This window comes from Myodes glareolus, chromosome 2, assembly GCF_982192425.1.
Source record: "Myodes glareolus chromosome 2, mMyoGla1.1, whole genome shotgun sequence".
Taxonomy (NCBI): domain Eukaryota; kingdom Metazoa; phylum Chordata; class Mammalia; order Rodentia; family Cricetidae; genus Myodes; species Myodes glareolus.
This window is the reverse complement of record NC_142027.1, coordinates 14565439-14572609: the sequence shown is the minus strand read 5'-3', so window position 1 is coordinate 14572609 and position 7171 is coordinate 14565439. Positions and strand designations below refer to the sequence as shown.

At 37.5% G+C, this 7171-nt stretch overlaps 1 pseudogene; it reads right to left on the bottom strand.

Moving 5' to 3' along the window:
* Positions 1–499: 499 nt before the first annotated feature.
* Positions 500–1768, bottom strand: LOC125392758 (FMR1-interacting protein NUFIP1-like; annotated as a pseudogene).
* Positions 1769–7171: the final 5403 nt, after the last annotated feature.

The window sequence follows — 7171 nt, the reverse complement described above, 5'->3', positions numbered from 1 at the left end:
AAAGAAAACCGGCCCACAAATCAAAGTCCCAGATAACCTGGACAAAAATGAAGACACTAAGAGTGACATACATAGATCTAATCTACATGGGAATTGGAAAAAGACAAGATCTCCTGAGTAAATTGGGAGCATGGGAACTGTGGGAGAGGGCTGAAGGGGTGAGAGGAGGAAGGGAGAGGAGTAGAGAAAATGCAGAACTCAATAAAAACAAAGAAATAATAGCTTTCTCATGATTCACTGTGTATAACATTTTGAATATATATATATATATAACATAGTATCATAAAATTTTTATGAATATATATATATACATATCATGAACATAAAGCCTTGCTATTGACATGCCTCAACAACAACAACAACAAAAAATCCAACATAATATCCCATGAGGCTTGCTGTTTCATCACTGATCCAATCTTTAAAAGTTGATGGTTTATTCTGGTTATTTGAGGATGGAGCTCTTTCATGCTTCACTTCCAGATTCAGAAACATGAGGCATCTACTCAGCTTCAGCTTTCACAGAATTAGAATAAAGTCCAAGACTGTCTGTTTTGATGATGTACCAAACACTGTGTAAAATCTCATTTCTTTCATGTAGAATGTCTGGAGCTAGAAGCATTTCTAGGAGTTATGGGTGGCATGTTTGTGGTTCAAACAAGGGTGGCAGTGGCTCCTTTTCCTCTGTAGGGCTACTTTCCTGAACCAAGTCCTCTGGCTCTCCTACTTTGCTCTAGAGACAATTTTTCCAGTTGTTTTAACATTTTATCTTGGATTTTTGGGAGGGCCACTATGAGGAACATGGTTTTCTGGCAGAACATCTACTTCAGTCTTTTTGTTTGTTTTGTTTTGTTTTTCAAGACAGGGTTTCTCTGTAGCTTTGATGCCTGTCCTGGAACTAGCTCTTGTAGACCAGAGCTGGCCTCGAACTCACAGAGATCCTCCTGCCTCTGCCTCCCAAGTGCTGGGATTAAAGGCCTGTGTCACCACCACCCAGCCACCTCCAGTATTGATGGAGATTTCTTCGGGTTCTCTTTCTGATCCGGAAACACTGCCGTAGTTGCTTAACAGTGAACACAATGCTGGTGTCACCTCCTTAGGTCTTATAAAGAATTTTGGGGTTTCTCTTCCTCGTCAGACTTAGAGTCACTGTGTATCAAAGCACCGAGAAAGTTTACATTAACCATGGATAGAGCTTCAGGCTTCGAATCTCTGTCATGATTGCCTGGTTCAATGACTGCTCTCTGACTAGCCCCGCCATTTTTTCATTTATGATATTTACGAGAACTTCTGATCTTTGCCATCTGTGAAGGTCTGGACCTGCCCTTCAGTTTTCCACCCAGCGTTGCTGTCAGTACTTCTCTTTTTTCCGTTTCTACTTTAACTTTTCCTTCCTTTCAATATTGACCAGAGTTGGGTAGTTTCTTCTTCTTTCTTCCTCCACCTTGCAATCTCTTCTGGAGTGTCGGGCTTGTTCGTTTTCATATCAGGAGCATGCATATTTTCCCAACGGAACTGGATAATCTTCTCATGTGCACTAAAGGATCAATCTAATTCAGGGCATTTTGTATGTTCAGGTGGTCTTCAGTCCCTGAGTTGACTCCCGCGCTGGGGACTTCTACTGAAACTGCCCGGCCTAGTGCGCGACAACTGGGTGTTGTGGGCCATGCTGCCACCTCTGCCACTTACTCCGTCGTACTCCGGAGTGACTCAGATTCTTCCTGCAGTGCAGCCTCCTGTTGATGTCCAGGTTCCAGCCGGATACGTACATCCTCAGTTCAGCAGCCAGCCAGTCTGGGATTGCCAAGCCTCGACACCTTGGTAGGAGAGGCTGTCTCCTAATGGTTATCACACATATCACATGTCCTACCACTCTTCAGTTAAATGATTTTATTTTCCATGAACATACAATGCAAAATTCGATGACTTCAGTTTGCTTCAAAACAGAAAAAGAAGAAAAGAAAGTAACCAGTTTTCCACCTTTTCGACGATACCTGTGACCATGACTTTAAAAGGTAATGTATTACATTCAACATCACATTAATGAAGGAAATATTCACACTACATAAAAATATTGTGAATTTTATCTCTGTAATCAAAAGTTTGTCCATTGGGAAGCAGGTTATACTATAGATTTTACTTTTACATTGACCAAATTAAAGTGAATAGTACTTAATTCTAAAGATATTTACTGTTCATTTATTCATCATTTTATATTGAGCTTCACCAAGGTTGCCCATGTTCATTCTTTCAATTTCATAATAACTCTTTGATTTCTTTTATTATTGCTATTTGGAGTCCACTTCTGTGATTTCAGCAAACATAATTTTTGGTAAGGCTAGACAGCTCAATGTCATGGGTCTGTCTTAATTATCATTTTATGCAATTTTCACATATGATCAATGTCTTTGATATAACCCTGTCTGGATGAAATTTCCCTAAAGATATAAAAGATAGAGTTATCCACACACAGTTAAATATCAATTGACAAATGAGTATCAGAAATTGATTACACCATCTTTTTTGGAATACATTCGAATGGAAGTTGTGATTATTTGTGAAATCATTCATGTAAGCAGGGTTTTTCCAGGAAAAGGGCTGAGGGATCACAATCAGAAATGCAGCTATTTGACACCTGGGAAAGACAGAAGTGCCAATAGAAAACTACCGGCACATGAAATCATAGACAGAAGATGTGATCTTGAAATATTTGGTACCCAAAATCATTTTTGAATGTGGGTAAAATGGTGAGATATGAAACATTCCTATGTCATTTGAGGAATAGGTAGAGGGAAAACAAAGAATAGAGTACTTGAAGTATTAACAAAAATTCTGGTAAACACACTATGTTGTTCCTTCTTTTTTTTTTTCTGTGTGTAATATGGTTCACCTGGTGTTTTGGGCTTTTCTTGCTCTGACTCTTTCCTACTGATGACCGCATTTTTGTTCCTTTCTTTTTAACTTTCAATGTATGTCCTATAATCAAGATAATTGTCCCTCCAGTATATTCATCCGCGTTATCACTCTGCCATGGTTACCTAGTTCTACTGCATTTTACAAGTAGCAGGTCCTAAAATCTCAGTAATAACCAAATTTCTGCTATTCATAGTAAATTCATTTCATCAATGGTAGCAGCAGAGGATGTATTAGCCAAGATAATGAAACAACTAAACACCAAACACTTGTGGTTTCCATCACCAAATGGCATTCATTTATTGTTATACCTACAGACCCTGGGGTCAGGAAAAAACATGTATAAACACACACACACACACACACACACATATATATACATGTATGTATCTATAATTTTCTTTTCATCAATGTTTTGCATGTATATAGTTATATGTACCAAATATGTGTCTAGCAGCCAGAGAGGGCATTGGATCTCATAAAACTGGAGTGATGAGTAGTTGTGAGCTCCCATGTGGGTGCTGGGAAAGGAACCCTAGCACACTACATGAGCATCAGTGCTCTTAACCACAGAACCATCTCTTCAGCTCAACTTTCCTCAGTCTTACTAGTGTAACTGGAATTGAGATGCCTTTTTGTTCCTGATATGCTTACATGTATTTTATCTTCTGTCAGGAAGGCTCTTCACATCTTTCTTTCCAAAGTACTTGGCTTATTCATAGATGTAGATATCATAATCTACATTTATACATAATATACATTTGCAGCATTATTTCTAATACTTGCTATACCTTTAAGGACATGATCACTCATGTTCTTGAATAGCATGATCTACTAGACTTAGGCTAATAAATAACTCTCTGCTACAGGTATGGTTGAAGAATACTATCAGCTATGTGTTAGCAAAGATGTATTACAAGAAATGTCTTATTATGTTTGCAGAAAATAGTGAATAATTACACAAACTAAACCATAAAGTTTGCATAAGCATTGTATAACAAATGGTTACAGAACGTTCACATCTTTGTGTATGTGTTCACATGGGTGAATTTGAGCACGCAGGCACCAATGTGCACAGATAGAGGTTAGAGCATATCCTCCAGTGTCACTCTCTCTCCTTTTACTTTGTTTGAGATACAATCTTGGTGTGGGAGAATTATCTGTATTCTGTCAATCATATTTTAATAAAACGCCGATTGGCCAGGCAGGAAGTAGAGGTGGGGCAATGAGAATAGGAGAAGGCTAGGGAGAAGGAAGCTCCCTCCGCCATTCCTTCCCAGACCACCAAAGAGGCAACATGTGAGCTGACAGCTGAAAAAGGTACCAAGCCATATGACTAACATAGATCAGAATTATGGGTTAATATAAGCTTTAAGAATTAGTTAATAAGAAGACTGAGCTAATGGGCCAATCAGTTTATAACCTAATGTAGACTCTGTGATTTCCTTGGGATATGCTGGGAGAAGAAGTTTGGAGAGAAATAACTACGTCCATATTCCCAAATATTGCTTGTAAATGTTCTTTTACATTTAAAAGGGGATATGATATAGATATAAATAATTTGCATTGGTATGGGTTTTAAGGTCAATTTTGTGATATGTATATATATTTCTGATCTTGATTGAGGTATTGTGATTGTGTAGCTCATTTAAAAATGCAATGTATAATTAAAAAATATAGGTTGTTAATGGATAATCATTGATAATAATCAAGTTTGTAGTCATGTTAGATTTTCTAGGTATAGAGATATATTTTAGTTAGATAGGCATTCTTCATAGCTTTCAAAGACTACAGAATATGGCACTTTCAATGTTTTAATAACTTAGGACTTTTCATGACAATAAGACACGTCTGCTCCTGACAGCACCAATCTACTTCAAGAGGAAGATGGGCATCGAAGAGGCTCCTTATGGAGTTGGTGAGCCATTTTGGGCAAGAAACTGCTCTTGCCTGAACTGTTGCATAGACTGGACACAGAGAACCCACAGAGAGAGGTTTGCTGAACTTGCCTAAAGGTGAGATGACTTTTCGGGGTTTCTGATTCATGAAAGAGTTTGCGAGACATTCTGCAGGACACAGCAGATAGTGACTGAACTACCTTTGAAATTTCCTGCTTCATGGAAATGTCCCTGGATACTATGGGCCTGTAGGGTGAAGATGGATGCCCCAATGGTACAGAGGAACTTTGGGTGACAGTCCAGGCAGTAAGATGTCTCTGTCATTTCTAGAGTTTTGGAAGTTGCTTACTTCTTGTTTACTTAGGTAATATTATATCCTTCTGGAGTCTTTGATGGAGTTGAAGAATGGTTAGTTATAGTTATAGTTTTCCATTATTATGATAGAGATACAATAGATATAAATATTGTCACTGTAATTCTTACTTGATAACTGTTTTGTTATATGTAATTTTACAATGTTAAAGTGAAAGCCTTTCTTTTTTGTTTAAATAGAAAAAGGGGAAATGATGTAGGTGGGCCTTTTGTTATGTGTTATTTTTATTGGTTAATAAAGAGACTGCCTTGGCTCTCTGATAGGACAGAAAATTAGGTAGGCGGAGTAAACAGAACAGAATGCTGGGAAGAGGGCAATGAGGCAGACACCATGGAGCCAGCCACCAAGTCAGACATGTTGAATCTTTTCTGGTAAGCCACCACCTCGTGGTGCTACACAGATTATTAGAAATAGGTTAATCAAGATGTGAGAGTTAGACAGTAATTATCTCTCTAGAGATAATGTGCCAGGCAGTATTTAAATGAATACAATTTGTGTGCTATTATTTCCGGGGCTAAGCTAGCCATGCGGGAACCAGGCGGGATGAAAAGCAGGCCTGCCCGCAGCCCCTCACTACACAGTCTTTCGTTATTTGCCAGGGTATAAGCTAGGCTAGTTCACCAGCTTCCAGGTCCAAGGAGTGGAGGTTACAGACAAACTGCAAAACTTTGCTTTCCTAGGATTTTGTAGATCTGACTTCAGGTCTTCATAATTGCATGGCAAGCAATACATTCCCCAAGCCATCTCCACAGACCAGGTTACACACTCTTCTGTGGCCATCACTGTGTGTTCTCTAGTTGGCCAATATGTTACCAGGTATCACACAACATTAAATATTGATGGTAAGCATTTCATAGCAGCCATTAATGTATGACATTTCCAATCCATCCAAGTTGGTGATGAAGGAGATCATTAGGATCTCCCTCATGAGATGACCAGGAAATACAGAAGTTTGGAGCAATGACATACAGGATCCAAGTTGTGTGCTCATCATCTTTATTAGGAGAACATGAAATAGTGATATTTTAAACCTCCTCTGTTTTCTGTAGGGAAAATATGCAAAGTTTTAAAAGGTAGCTTTTTGTATACTTTCGTAAATTTTCTTGTTAGAAGCAATTTTTACTTTTAATAAAATAAACCTTACATATTATCATTTATCTTCAATATGTTATAGAATATGACTTGTATTATTGATCTTATCATAAAATCATACGGAGTTTTACTAGGGTTGTGACAAGGAAATTGTTTCTGAAATATACAGAAGGTGCGTAGTGTTAAAGGATGCTATTAAGAAGAGCAGAACATTGGGAGTTCATATCTATTTTACTCAGACATTTAAATTCCAGTCTATAGAGATCAGTGTTCTAACTGTAATTTATAATGTGTTAAATCCATAATGTTTTATTTGTGGAGATATATTAGATAATAAAGCAACAAAAACCATCAACACATAAAATACTTATCTAAAACATATAAATACAGACTTTAGAATTCAAAAGAAATGGATAAATAAGTATTATTCAATTAAGAAGTCTACAAATGCACATTTTCAACATTTTGTATATAAATATTGCTGTTGTGTGGGCTTGCATTAAAATACCATTTTTGAACTGTAAGACTATAGAAAACAAAATCACTGAGCTGTTAGTAAAACTGGTGTCCAGGAAGTTGGCTTAGAAATCAGTAATGAATCATACTGTTCAGTGTCGGGTTTGGGACTATGCATCCAAGCAGTGTGATGTAGGAGAAGCTTCAGTACCCAAATGTGGGGATAAGTACTCCATTAAACTACAGTCACCAGAGTGCATGTTGACCTTCTGATTTGTTTGATTGAGAAATTTGCCTGTAAAAAATATCTTAGATCAGGGTTTCCAGTCATAGCAGTGCTAATGATTTAAGTAAGCACTAATATACTGATTTCAAGATTGTTAGATTTACCACATGATGATGTTAAAAACTAGGTAGGGACTCACTTTTATCTAATGAAAAC